At 41.2% G+C, this 13,702-nt stretch overlaps 1 pseudogene; it reads right to left on the bottom strand.

Annotated features, from left to right (window-relative positions):
• Nucleotides 1-2,495: 2,495 nt before the first annotated feature.
• LOC143684024 (allograft inflammatory factor 1-like pseudogene) lies at nt 2,496-2,852 on the bottom strand (annotated as a pseudogene).
• Between the last annotated feature and the right edge of the window lie 10,850 nt (nt 2,853-13,702).

Genomic DNA, 13,702 nt, shown 5'->3' with positions numbered 1-13,702 from the left:
CTGAAGCCAGGACACGCCTTTGCTTGCACTCCTTCCATAAGGCTTCCTGCTGTCTTGCAAGCTATGGAACCCACTAAAATAAGCCAAGTTATTTCTGTCTTCCCCTCTGAGTAAAACAGGAACATTGGATGTAATGGGTAGTCAAGGGAGGCTTTACTGTGTTCAGAGGTCCCAACCTGTCCCAGAGAGGAGAGGTAGTGGGAAGAGATGAGGACAGGCAGTTGCTCATCTAATAATCTCAGGGAGCAAAAAAAAAAAAAAGGCCAGCAGGTGGAGGGGGTAGGATTTTACATTTATAGGGATGAATGTTTTGCTGAGGTTTAATCTTCAACTAGGCCTGTGCATTTGAAGCAGCTCCTTAGGCTGAAGATCAGCCAGTCATGGCCAAGTAGCCTAGCTCCTGAACTGGTTGAGATTAGCGGACTAATCCAACTGGGCTATTTTCCAATCTCCAGGTGCTTTAGCCCCTCAAGGTATAGAGGCAGCACCTTGGAGCCTTGATTATTGGTTACTGAGGAGCCTGCAGGGTTCCCAACCTCCAACAGCTCCCAGATCATTCCACTTAAGGTTTTGCAAAGGCTTCTCCAAGATTCTAGCTCAGTCTTGGGCCTGGCCTAGGCACCCCAGAATTACAGAATTATCCCAGAATGTTCCATTTTCCTAACATTCATCATTGCCTGTATCTGACTCTAGATTCTAAATTCCATGGGTCTGTCCTATTTTACTGCTGGAGTCTCAGTTCTTGGCCCATAGCAGGTGCTTCATAAATATGCTAAATGAATGAGTGTGTATAAGCCCTGCACAGGGAGGGGTAAAGGACTCCAGAACACAAGAGGAGTCAAGGCTGAAGCCTCTGCTCAGTCCAATAGGGGATAAGTTTGACAGGAAAGTGTCTTTGAAACTTGAAGACAGAATGCAGAACTGCAGAGGCAGGCCTGGTCTTTATAAAAATTCTGACACTGACTCAAACTCCAAGGATGGGGAGGGTTAGTTCTCACAGAGGACCTTCAGAAGAGAGACATCTTACCCAAGTGTTGACCTAGGAGACTGCCCCTACTGCCCCTTTCTTTATTTTTATCCTTGAGGCAGTCCAAAAAAGACATGAGGCATGGGCAGGGGGATCATGAGACCTACCCTCTAGTCTGGACTTTTCCATCTCCAAATTAACTCCCTGACCTGGAGCAAGGCACTTAGTCCCTATGGACTGCCAATTTTCTCACCTATGAAGCAAGATGATTGGCTCAGCTAACCAACAAGGTGGATTGGGCTCTTAAATCCTGTGAGTCTAATAAAAAATACAGATGTGCCCAATCCAATCTCCAGATTCAACGTTTTGGATGTTTGGGAAAGGGAGAAATGAGTTACACAGCAGACACTGCACATGGGATAAAATGGGAAGACTTAGAGCTAATAATGGTTGTTGATAAATATCTGTTGACTAAATGGTGGAAGGCAAATGGAGGAAATGTAGTCAAGTTTTAGCAGACTGAGATCAGAAAGGCAACCTTCTATTTTTCAGCTCTTGGCTCAGGGGCAGACTTTTTGCCATGAGTATTTTATTGTTCATTCTCCTGTCCTGCTCAGCATCCTCCCTTAAAGGTGGAATTAGGCTGAGCTGACCCCTCCCCCAAAGTCCCTGCTCTCACCTCTCCTTCTGAAGCCCTTTCCTGCCCCAGCAAGGGCCAATGGTAAGCAACTGAGTTGCTGATAAAAGTATGGTTGCCACCAGGGGGGCAAGGCCAGAGGGGTTCCTTCTGGTACCTTCTTCAAAGGGCTCAAACTGTCAAACCCCTCTCTTTCCCTCCTCCTGTCACCTCTCTGAGGACCCTCACCAAGGATGAGAAGAGACCTGGACTGAGGGGAGATTAGCTGAAATGGCAGTACACTGAGAGGCCTGTGCCATAGAGGCCAGGCTAACCTAAGAACACTAGAACCACAGAGCTATCTAAAGGAAGCTTAATGAGGCCCTGTAGCCTTGTCCCTCCCCTAGGACCTTCTGAAAGTGAACCAGGATCCCCACCAGTGCCAGGCCAGCAAGTCTGGGGTTGGCTTAGAGACTTGGAAGGAAAGACAGTGCCAGCTTCAAAGGAGGGGAACAAAGCCTCCCAGCCTCCCTGTCCTGTCCCCATCCCCTGTGATTTTTGGTTGGATGTCAGCCCTTCTGCACAAGGAGAGGGAAAGGAGGGGAGAAGAGAGGGAGAGAACAGAAGGCTCAGGATCCCCCCATCTAAATCTTCTTCAAGGCAGATAATTTGTGCTTTACAAAAAGATCACTGATTCTGTCTCATGAAAAAAAACAACCAACCAACCCACAATGACCAAGCAAACAAGACAAATCACAACGAGTCAAGAAGACCAGGGAGGTCCAGAGGGAGGGTAAGGAGTGGGGCAGCCAGAAAAGGCAGGTTCAGGTCCAGCAGGGGTCCTCAGGGTAGACTGGCAATGTCTCTTTCTGGAGGGGGACCAACTGGTTTGGGGCTGCTCTTATTGGCTTTTCCTTCAAACATCACGACTAACTTAAGAACAGCTGACCATTTCCCCAGCATCATATTCACAAAGTCTCAGCAGGAGATGGTGTTGCTGAACGCACTTATCACCTCTGAGATCATTTTCATCATCTCCAGGTGAGTCTTGGGGACCCCAAGCTTCTCCATCATCATCTTTAAAGACATCAGGTCAAACTCCATGTACTTCTTGAAGACTGTGAGATTTTCCAGCAGATTCTCTTCATTGCTGTAATTCTGGTAACAGAGAAACTCCCGGTTGATCTCTGCCAGCCTCCTCTCCTGCCGGGCTTTGAGCAAGCCAAAAGCCTTCCCTCCTCAGAACCTGTTGCTGAGCATGATCAACATGATGAGCTGGGTTCCCACTGGCTCCCGGCTCCATGGCGGCAACGGGGGTGACGAAAGGCGAGGAAGACGGACAGGTGCCTGGTCCGAGCTCCTGCCGTGTGTGGCGGCAGGACCCTAGGGCTGTGATTTTCTTTTAAATCATGTAAGTGAAGAAAAGACTTAAAATATAATTATACTCTCTTTTATTTATCTATGTAGGTATCGTTAATGGTATCCTTTATTTCTTCTTTGGATTCAAGAGTCTGTCTAGTGTCTTTTCATTTCAACCTGAAGAACTACCTTTAGTATTTCTTTTAAGGGATTGGTAGCAATAAATGTTATCAGTTTTGTTTATCTGGGAGTATATGAATTTCCACTTCATTTTTAAAGGATGCTTTTCCTGGATCTAGAGTTTGTATTTTTTAATCCTTTCATACTCTAATATATCATTCCACTGCCTGCTTCATCTCCATAATTTCTGATGAGAAATCATCTTTTAATCTTATTGAGAATCACTTGTGGGTGATGAGTCACTTCTCCTTCACTGTTTTCAAGATTCCCTCTTTGTCTCTGTCTTTCAATAGTTTGATTATGATGTGTTTCTTCAAGTCTACTTGGAATTCATTGCACTTCTTGGATGTACAGATTAATGTTCTTCATAAAATTCAATATTCCCTCAAATATTCTTTCTGTTCCTTTCTCTCCTCTCCTTCTGGGACTCCCTTGTTGGTATGCTCAGTGGTATCCCACAACTCTCCTAGGCTCTGTTTATTCTTCTTCGTTCTTTTTGCTGTTGCTGTTCCTCAGAAGGTGTGGTGGTTACTTTCATGTGTCAACTCAGATAGATTATGTTGTCCAGTTGTTTGGTCAAGCAAATTTTGGTCCTATTATTACTGTGAGGGTATTTTGTGGATTTAAATTACTAGCCCGTTGATTGTATCCATGGCTGATTATACCTATAATTAACAAAGGAGAGTGCCTTCAGCAGTAAAAAAAAAATCTCCTCAGTTGAAGGTCTTAAAGGGAGAAATAATGACTTCAGCAGTCATAAAGAATTTCTATCTCTGCTGCAGGCAGTCAGCCTCTCCTGGGAAATTCATCAAAACTTTCATCACAGTTCCCAACTTGAAACTTGTCCTATAGAATTTCTCCATAATCATGTGAGCCAATTCCCATAATAAATTTCATACTTGCATAGATATATTACAAATACACCCTGTTGGAAGTATTTCTGGAGAATCCTGACTAATACAGAAGGGATTATCTCAACTGACCTATCTTCAAGTTTGCTTATTCCTTCTTCCATTCATTCAAATCTGTTGTTTTCTTCTAGTGAATTTTTTATTTTAGTTATTGTACTTTTCCAACTCTTGACTTTATACTTGGTTCTTTTTAATAATTAATATTTCTTTATTAATATTCTCTATTTGGTGAGACATTGAAGCAGAGGAAACTTGATTGAGTAGAAAGCTTGAGGAATGTCAGGCCTAGAAAAGGAGGGCATAGCCAAGAGTTTGCCCCAACATTAGCACAATGGGTCAGCAGCGGGGTAGCAAGGGAGCAGATGAATAAGAGCCTTTCAAAGGTCAGGAAGGTAGGGGCAAGGACAGAGGTAAAAAGAATCAGAGAGAAGAACAAAGAATCAGGAGTAAGTCTGTTCAGACAAATCCACAAGGGAATGCCTCTCTAGAACTTGGTCAGCTTAGACACTAAAAGACATGGACTTATTTGTGAAACAGGTCTGTAGCTCTTGTTAACATGGCATTCCAAAATACAGATCAACTCTTTCTGTTCATGAACCTAATAATGGCAAGTTCACCACACTCTTACAATGCTGCACATTGATGTAGACAGAAACTCAAGATTTGGAGCACATAATATCCTCCCAAGAGCCACAAGAAACTTTCACTCAGGATGGAGATTTGGAGAGGCAGTAAACTCAACTCAGCCCATCCCCGGCACTCCAGAGAGATAAGGTCACATCAGCACCAGCCATACATTGGATTCTTCCTTAGCAAAAATTACCCATGGAGTAATGCTGTAGTCCAGGAGGACACAATGCCCCAAGCCAGACACACTGATAAGCAGACTCCAGGATTAGCCTTTCTGCCTGCCCAAAAATTAACCATCCTTCAAGGCTCCCCAAAAGGCAGACCTCTATTAAGTCTTCCAGCCCTAAAAATCGCTCTCCAGTGTGGTAGTTAGGAGTATTTGTTCTGCAGCCAGACAAGCTGGGTTAGCATTCTCACTTATGACTTTGGGTAAGGTATTTATGGTTTTATGCCTCAGTTTTCTCATCTGTAAAATAAAGATTATAACTATCTTTAAACGTATTTGAAGAATACATTTACCAAAAATAGAAGTGAAGAAACCTGGCAGATACTACTCCCAACCAAGTGACTGAACTTATCACCATAATGGGACAAAACGACATCCTGATATGACACACTTAGAGCACAGCATCACTTCTGGGTTACTATTGCCAAAAATAGAGAACCCAAATTGAATTATGAAGAAACATCTTACAAACCCAACTGAGAGATACACTATAAAGTAACTGGTTCATAGTCTTCAAAAATGTCAAAGATAGGAAATATAAAGGCAGACTACGGAACTGTTCTAGATGCAACCAAGGACTGTATCTTGGACCAGAAAGGGGGGATAAAAGAATTAAAATTTTGTTTTGCTTTCATTATAAAATGCACTATTGAGATGACCAGTACAATTTTAATGGTACATGTGGACTGGATGGTAGTATGGTATCACTTAAATTCCTGAATGTTTTGAGTACGCTATGGCTGTGTAGAAGAATACCCATGTTTTAGTAGATAAACAATGAAGTATTTAGGGATAATGTTACATCATAGCCACAATTTACTCTCAAATGATTCAGAAAAAAAATAAAGAAGGTACACGTGTACGTGTGTGTGTACATAGAGGGGAAACAAAAAGAGCATGATAGGAAATGTAATAAAATGTAGGAATCTGGGGAAGGATATACAGAAGTTCTCTGTATTATTCATGCAATTTTTTAGATATTTTAAAAGAATAAAAACATGGAAGAGTATGTACATAAAATTCTTGGCACAATGCCTTAAGAAGGCTAATTACAGTTATATAAAACTTCTAAGCAATTCAAGTCTGCCCCACACAGTCTATTACTATATATAATGTTGTCGCTTAGCTGTTCAGAGGACAGTTGATCCTTGAGGACATTGGGTATTTTTAATACCCATAAGGGTATAGCATGTCAACATACAAATTTATTTATCCAACAGACATTTCATTCCACCTGGACTTTCTAGCCACTGTGCCAAGCACCAGAATGCAAAGAGGTATGAGGCCGAGGTTCAGGCCTCAGAGGGTCTCTACTTTAGTGTAAGAGGCTGAGGGGAACTTTAAATATAAAAGCAACAGTGGAGGTAGTGTACTGATTGGTAAGACAAGAAGAACAAAAGGAATTCAAAGGAGGGAAAGGAATTAGAACAGAAAATAAAAGACAGAGATGACAGGAAGAAGTAGCGGGACCAAAAAGGCAGATACTTGTTTAAATTTACATTTTATGTGTTTTAAATGGGTGTGGGCATGTGGAAAGTGGAGCATGCTTCCATTGTTACTTTAACATCACAAATTACATTTTTTATTTTGGTTTAAGTCATTTGAAGCTAACAGTTTTGAGGAATGCGGCATATACAAGTACATAATTAAGAAAGATTAATCAGTCTGGATTGGAAACTATTTTTAAATTGTGTTTTCTTCAGTAGAAGTAAACATGTTCAGTTCAAACTCATACCTGAGCCTAAAGCCCTATTTTATAATAGATTTTAAACTCTGTCAAATATTGTTAATTTATGAAAATGGGGGGTGGGAATTAATATATATTATACATATATTTTACATATAATATGTATTATGCAATTATATAATTCTATGTTAGATATATATAATATACAGACAGACACATGCAGCCCTGAGAAGTTCAGAGACCTGCTAAGCAGGGGAAAATTGTAATTGCTATTTGATTTTTGAACCATGCCCCCATACCATCTAGTGGTAATATCCTGCCACCTAGTGTTCCTCCACGAAACTGAAACCGAACACATTCTCCTGAGAGAGGCTGATGGCACAAATTCAGAAATAATACAACAGATACATAAGACTGACACTGAATCATTTTATCACGATTTAAAAATATATTAGAAACCAGGCTATAAACATATGCATATATGCTTGCATATGTATAAAATACCACTGGAGAATACAAACAAACAGTTAACCTTAACTGATGACTGGGACAACTTTCACTGTATATTATTCTGTACCTTTTAAATTCTGAACCAAGTAATGTATTTCCAATGGAAAACAGAAATTAAAACTTTAAAAAAGAAAAAATTCTGTTAATTAAATTTTGTTGTTAGGTTGATTAAAGGACCATCTTTCCTTCACTCACTGATGCACTTAACAAACACTTAAAAATTTAAATGTTTATTATGTGCCGGGCACTGTCTTGAGGAACAAGCATGAAAAAGAGAGGCACACTCCTTGCTTTCTGGAAGTTCAGAATCTACACCAAGATGCTGACCACGGCAGAGTTCATGTGCCTGGGTCCTAGGAGGGCTGCCCAACCTTGGAACTGCACTCCTGCGTCAATTATACGGAGAGCAATCATCTTCTATATTCCTTAGGCCAAGGGGGTCTGTTTCTGTGATTTTGCTTAAAATATGACACTTAAGTGTGATTAATGGACACTTTATTCACCCAAGAGCTGAAACACACACGTTCTTCTCAAATAAACCTGGTAAATATACAAAAAGTAGACACAAACTGGGATATGAAGCTAGTTTCAAATTTCAAAGAATGGGGATCATACAGATTACATTCCCTGACCACAATGCAATCAAGTGAGAATTCACTAATTAAAAGGTTAATTTTAAGTTAATTTAAAACTTAAACACATTTCTAAATAACTCATAGAATTTAGCAAAATTTCAAACAAATTACAAAATACAATGCAGAAAAAAAACTGTGTGGGCTAGAGCTCAAGTGTTACTTAGGGGGAAACTTAAAGCTTTAATTTATTAAGAAAGAAGACAGACTGAAAATTAATGAGATAAGGGTTCTACTTACAATAGATACAGAAAAAAAACAATAGACTAAAAAAAGTAGAAAGAGCAATAATAAATATCCCCAAAATTAATAAAACATAAAGCTATTACAAAGGAGTTCAACAAAGCCAAAAGTTAAATCTTGGGGTAAAAAAAAAAAAGTAATAAAATTTACAAATTCTTCGATATGTTGATCAAGAAATAAAAGAGAGAGGGCACAAATAATACGAGTGAAAGTGAGGCTATTATTACAGATGGTAAGAAGATATGAACAGTGTTTATTAATAATAACCAAAGTTAAAAGCTTAGGTGAAATGGGCAAATTTCTAAAAATACTAAATTACCTAGGAAAAAAATAGAAAACCTGAATGCTTAGAAATAGAATCAGCAGTTAAAATTGTTTACACAGAAAATATTCAAAGAATAGAAAATTCTAGCCTTATGTAAACACTTATTTAAAATAGAAATTCTCCAACTCATTTTGAAGGCTAATCAATCGCACTTTAATATCCTAAAAAGGACAATATAAGAAAGAAAAGTAGATGCCCATCTCTCTCATAAACATAAAAGGAAAGAGCCTGAACACAGTATTAGCAAATCAAATCCAGCAATGGGTTAAAAAAAAAAAAAAAAAAAAAAGTGCTTTACCCTGGGAAGGCAGGAATGATTCACCATTAGAAATTAATTTACCACATTCACGAATGAATGAAGAAAAGTCATTCAATCATCTCAACAGATGTGGGAAATGCTCTAAATAAAATTCAATGGCCATTAACTCTCAAAACTCAAACTAGAAATAGAAGAAAATTATCTTAATCTGATAAAAGGTACCATCGTATTTAACGGTAAAATGTGAAAAGCCTTCGGGAGAGCACGGGGGTGGAGTGGGGCAGGGGCTTGTGGAATAGCAAATAAACAGGTAGTCTAGGAACTGAACGGGATGTTAAACAGGACCACTAGTGTGGTCATCCCCACTAGTCTCTTCTATTCTAATGTTTAACAGCCGCTCAAAACTTTACCTTACTTTGGCACAGCTGCACCTCTTCTTGTCCCAACTACATTATCACTGCAATGCAAAGTCAACTCTATCACACTTTCCACAAGGAAGCTGAAAAACACAGATAATGGCCAACTCAGCAGCACAGAAATAAAAGCCAGCTTTCCCTGGGCAAGGTAAGGTTCCCTTCAAATTCTTCTGTGTGTACTAAATTTCGGAAAATAAGAAGACCAGGCATGATGGAAGGGAGTCTGATTTTTCTGGGAAATTAAAGATATGGGATTTGGATGGGAAGGCGGTCTTTTTTTTTTTTAATTTAATCTAGATTCAAGTACTTTATTTACAAATATTTAGATTAATAACATTTTGTTACATCAAATGAAGGGTACAGCAGTCTGAATAAATCCTTCTGTCACAAAAACAATAAGACCCACTGTAACTAACTTTGGGAATCAGGATATTGCACCTAAACAAGAAGCCACGGTCTTTAGTTTGTGATTGCTACCTTATATCCCAACGGGCAGTTTGTTTTGTTTTTGTAAATATATACACCTACCAGCAGCTCATGGTCCCTGGGCGAGTCCCTTGTGATGCAACAGTGTAAGCAGAGTGGATCACTATAAGTCTTTAACAGAATATACCAATCTACTTCAGGTATCTTGTTTTTAAAAAAGCTAAACAAAGATAAAAATAAAGATGAGCCCACAAATTGACCAAATCCTATTTTCTGCACATTCCAGTTTTGGCTTTTATTTAACTTTGACTATATAATACTCTGGTACTACCACACGTTTACAACCCAGAAGGATGTACTTGTACCTTTGTGTCTGTAAAGAGGGATTTAAAATGTTTACTTTAACACAGCAGCTGAGCTGAGTGCATGTTGCTGAGGTTTACCTATCTTACTTAAATAACTTCTTGATTCCCAGTCTCTGAACCATATACTCAATTAGAAATCAGTCAACAGAGGTGAAGAAAAAAACTTAGTTTGTTGTCTAAACAAATCAGATTATTTCTCTTGCAATTCTCTTTCAGTGGCCAAACCACCTAGTGCAAAGTGATAACTTACTTTGTATCAACAAAAACACTGAGACACCACTACACTTTCCCTTTTACAAAACAATTTATGCCAACATGACATAAAATAGCCCCTCATACTATGAACACAAGGAACATCTTAAATAATTTCACTGTAGTGTTAAAAATGCACAATTTAAAATCCCTTAACAGCAAACTTGTGGTTCTGGCTGTCTGGTTTAGAATCTGACCATTCCAAAAGATAAAGGTATAAAAGCTTAAAATGTGCAATAATAAACCCAGCTTTTTTTCTTTTCCTATACAGTAAGGCAAGAAATACAGTTTACAATGCAAAACGTTTACAAAAAGAGAAAAGCAGGTTAGCACACTGTCGATTGCACAAGAACAGTTAAGAAAATCAGCAGGTAAGGGGAAGGCAGTCATTTATGGTTAGGGCCTTCAGGGAACCGGAACCAAGAGAAAGGAGGGAGGAAACTAAGATATTTGATTTGCGGTTATTATCAAAATGACCTAGGAGATACTGGTTCTATAGTCAAGTTTCCCCCAAAACAAATCCCGAGAAAGGATTTGAATGCAAATAGTATTTGGGAGGTGATTTCAGGAAACACCAGCAGAGTGGGGAAGTGAGACAGGGAAGGGAAGCAAGTCAACACAGGTTATCCCTTGTGGGCAACTGGGGTTCCATCCCACTGTGGAACTTGCCAGACAGCTACCCTATCTGAGAGGCAAAGGAGAGAAAGGCAAGGCAGCCGTCGGCACCTCCAGTGTGTGGGCACACTCAGGCTAAAAGAAAGCCCTCAGGGGCGAATCACAGGTGTTTGCAGGGGTCGCCTAAGCATGAACTGAAAAATACAAAGGCAAGAAAGGTACCAGCAGCAACTGCTCCCAGGGATACCATGGGGCCCACTTACACTGCTTCCTTTAAAAAACAACCTTTGCAGCTATCCTCTTGTATTGATGAGAACAGACCAGCAAATCTGAGCAGGTACCCACATACAACGGTGGGCTTCCTCCCCTCCAATCTTAGCCACACTGGGTAAACTGAAGTAGCTGACACCTCTTCAAGCGTTTCTCAATTCCCCAAATCCAGGCTAGGCATACCTCACTGCTCTCACTTGGTGCACATGTCCTCCTAGAACCTATACCTTAGTAACAGCTTCTATCATTTTCTGCCAGTGGGACTGAGCTGCTGCTTCTGGTTGACAAGTGAAAACTCCTTTGGAAACACCAGAATTAATTCATCCATGCATTCCACAAGTATTTACTCAACGGTTGTCATAGTTTGGGTCTACCCCAAAACAGTCCAAGACAAGTGCATAAGTGTAGGCAGTTGATTTTATTTGGGAAGCAGTCCCCAGAAGCAGGAATGAGGAAAAGGGAGAGGGGACGAAGGAAGAAGTGGAAGCCAACCCAAAGGTATGTTACTGAGCTGGTGTTTTAGTCTGCCAAACTGCCAGAATGCAACACACCAGAGATGAACTGGCTTTTAATAAAAGGGGATTTATTTAGTTAAAAACTTAGTTCTTCAGAAAAAAGGCAGCTTTCATCTGAGATTCTCTCTTACATGGAAAGGCATAGGGTGATGTCTGCTGTGCTGGTTTGAAGGGATGTATGTCCCCTAGAAAAGCCATGTTTTAATCAAATTCCCATTTCATAAAGGCAGAACAATCCCTATTCAATACTGTATGTTTGAAGCTGTAGTCGGATCATCTCCCCAGAGATATGATTTAAGCAAGAGTGGTTGTTAAACTGGATTAGGTGACAACACGTCTCCACCCATTTGGGTGGGTCTTGATAAGATTCTGTTGTCCTATAAAAGAAGAAACATTTTGGAGAAGGAAGGAGATTCGGAGAGAGCAGAGGATACTGCAGCACCATGAAGCAGAGACCACAGCCAGTGTGACCTTTGGAGATGAAGAAAACGCATCCTGGGGAGCTTCATGAAACAGGAAGCCAGGAGAGAAAGATAGCAGATGACACTGTGCTTGCCATGTGCTCTTCCAGATGAGAGAGAAACTATGACTGTTTGCCATGTGCCTTCTTACTCTAGAGAGAAATCCTGAACTTCATCGGCCTTCTTGAATCAAGGTATCTTCCTCTGAATGCCTTTGATTGAACATTTCTATAGACTTGCTTTAATTAGGACATTGTCTCTAAGCCTTAGAACTGTAAACTGACAACTCATTAAATTCCCCTTTTTAAAAGCCAACTCATTTCTGGTATATTGCCTTCTGGCAGGTAGCAAACTTGAACACCTGCTGACACTCTCTCTTGGCTTCTGTGTTCCAATACCTTTTCCTGGAGCAACTCCTTTATGTATCTCCAAATGTCTGGGCTGAGAGGCAAGTGCTGAGATGAGGTATGCCAAGCTGCTTGGGCTGTGCTGCATGGAGCTTTCTTCTGACCTCTCTCTATTAAGCCTCCAGCTCATTAAATATCACTTATTGCAGAAGGCACTCCCCTTAGCCAGCTGCAGATACAATCAGTCATGGATGAGTTTCACATGCTAACAATTCCAGTCCAAAGCAAGAGAAGTAGGCACCATCACCTGGCCAAGTTGACACCTGAACCTAACTACCAGAGCTAGTCACCTCTGTGGGCAGCTGAGGCTCAATCCTGCTGAAGACTCTCTAAGAACCGGTGTGGAATGCACCTCAGAACTGGTCCTCTGAAGGGTGGGGGCTGAGATATTTATCCCCAACTGATTAAAGGTTGCCCCTGTGGAGGTTAACTTCCCTGGACTTTCAAGCAGTGCCTGCTCCCAGGGCTTCTAGCGATAGTCCTAAAGTGAGCTCTAAAGACAGCGGCTAAGAAGATGCTGGAGGAGCATGGAGGAGCCTCTCCACCATGGCTGGAGAGCTGGAGTCAGAGGTAGGCTGAGGGGGAAGGCACCTGGCTGTGCCCCACAAGCATGTGCTCTGAGCCAGATACGATTAGGACAGACCATTTCCCTGCTTAAAAACTAATTACCAATGAGCAAATAACAAATAAAACGATGACGGTAGGAATAAGTGCTATGTAGGAAATATAAACAAACAGGGACTAGGCAGGGAGGTCACCTACTCATTCCTGACAGGGTGGCCTAAGGTGGGAACATCTGAGAAAGAACCACTAAGGGAGCACGTGGTGGAAGAGCTTTAGGGCACTGAATATATATGTAAACGCCATATTAGCAAAACTTTTGAGAGTCTAAAAACTCTAAAAATGAAATCAGAAGAAAAGGGGCACAAGTGACGAGATGTTGGGAGTGCCAGGTGGACAGAGCAGGACCACCACAATCCCCTGCATAAAAGTTCCAAAATGAGAACTGAATGTAAATTAAAACTGCCTATAATTTTTTAACTAATGGACTGGCAATGATCCAAAGGTTTGGAACCACACCCTCGGTAAGGATGGGGGAAATGGACCCTCTTACACGTTACTAGTGTGGGTGTGACTCAAGAGGAGCAGTGCAGGCACAGGAATCCTATTTTTAAAAGGGAGTTGTACACCTGCTTTACCAATACTGAGAATTCCTCCTGGACACACCCACACGTGCAGAGTCGGTCCCCGGGCCCTCTGGCACTATCCCTAACAGACAACTGAAGGGACGTAAAGGCCCCCCCCCAAAGGACCGAGGAGGCTAGATCTGCAGCGAGCGCCCAACCGCCCCAGGAAGGCCTCTCCAGCGGGCTCCACGCCGGCCCGCAGGGCGCCCCCAGCCCCGCGCCCCCCCGTCGGCTCCCGCCCGC

Source organism: Tamandua tetradactyla, chromosome 1 (assembly GCF_023851605.1).
Source record: "Tamandua tetradactyla isolate mTamTet1 chromosome 1, mTamTet1.pri, whole genome shotgun sequence".
NCBI classification, from domain to species: domain Eukaryota; kingdom Metazoa; phylum Chordata; class Mammalia; order Pilosa; family Myrmecophagidae; genus Tamandua; species Tamandua tetradactyla.
The sequence above is the reverse complement of the archived record's forward strand: the minus strand, read 5'-3'. Positions and strand labels throughout refer to the sequence as shown.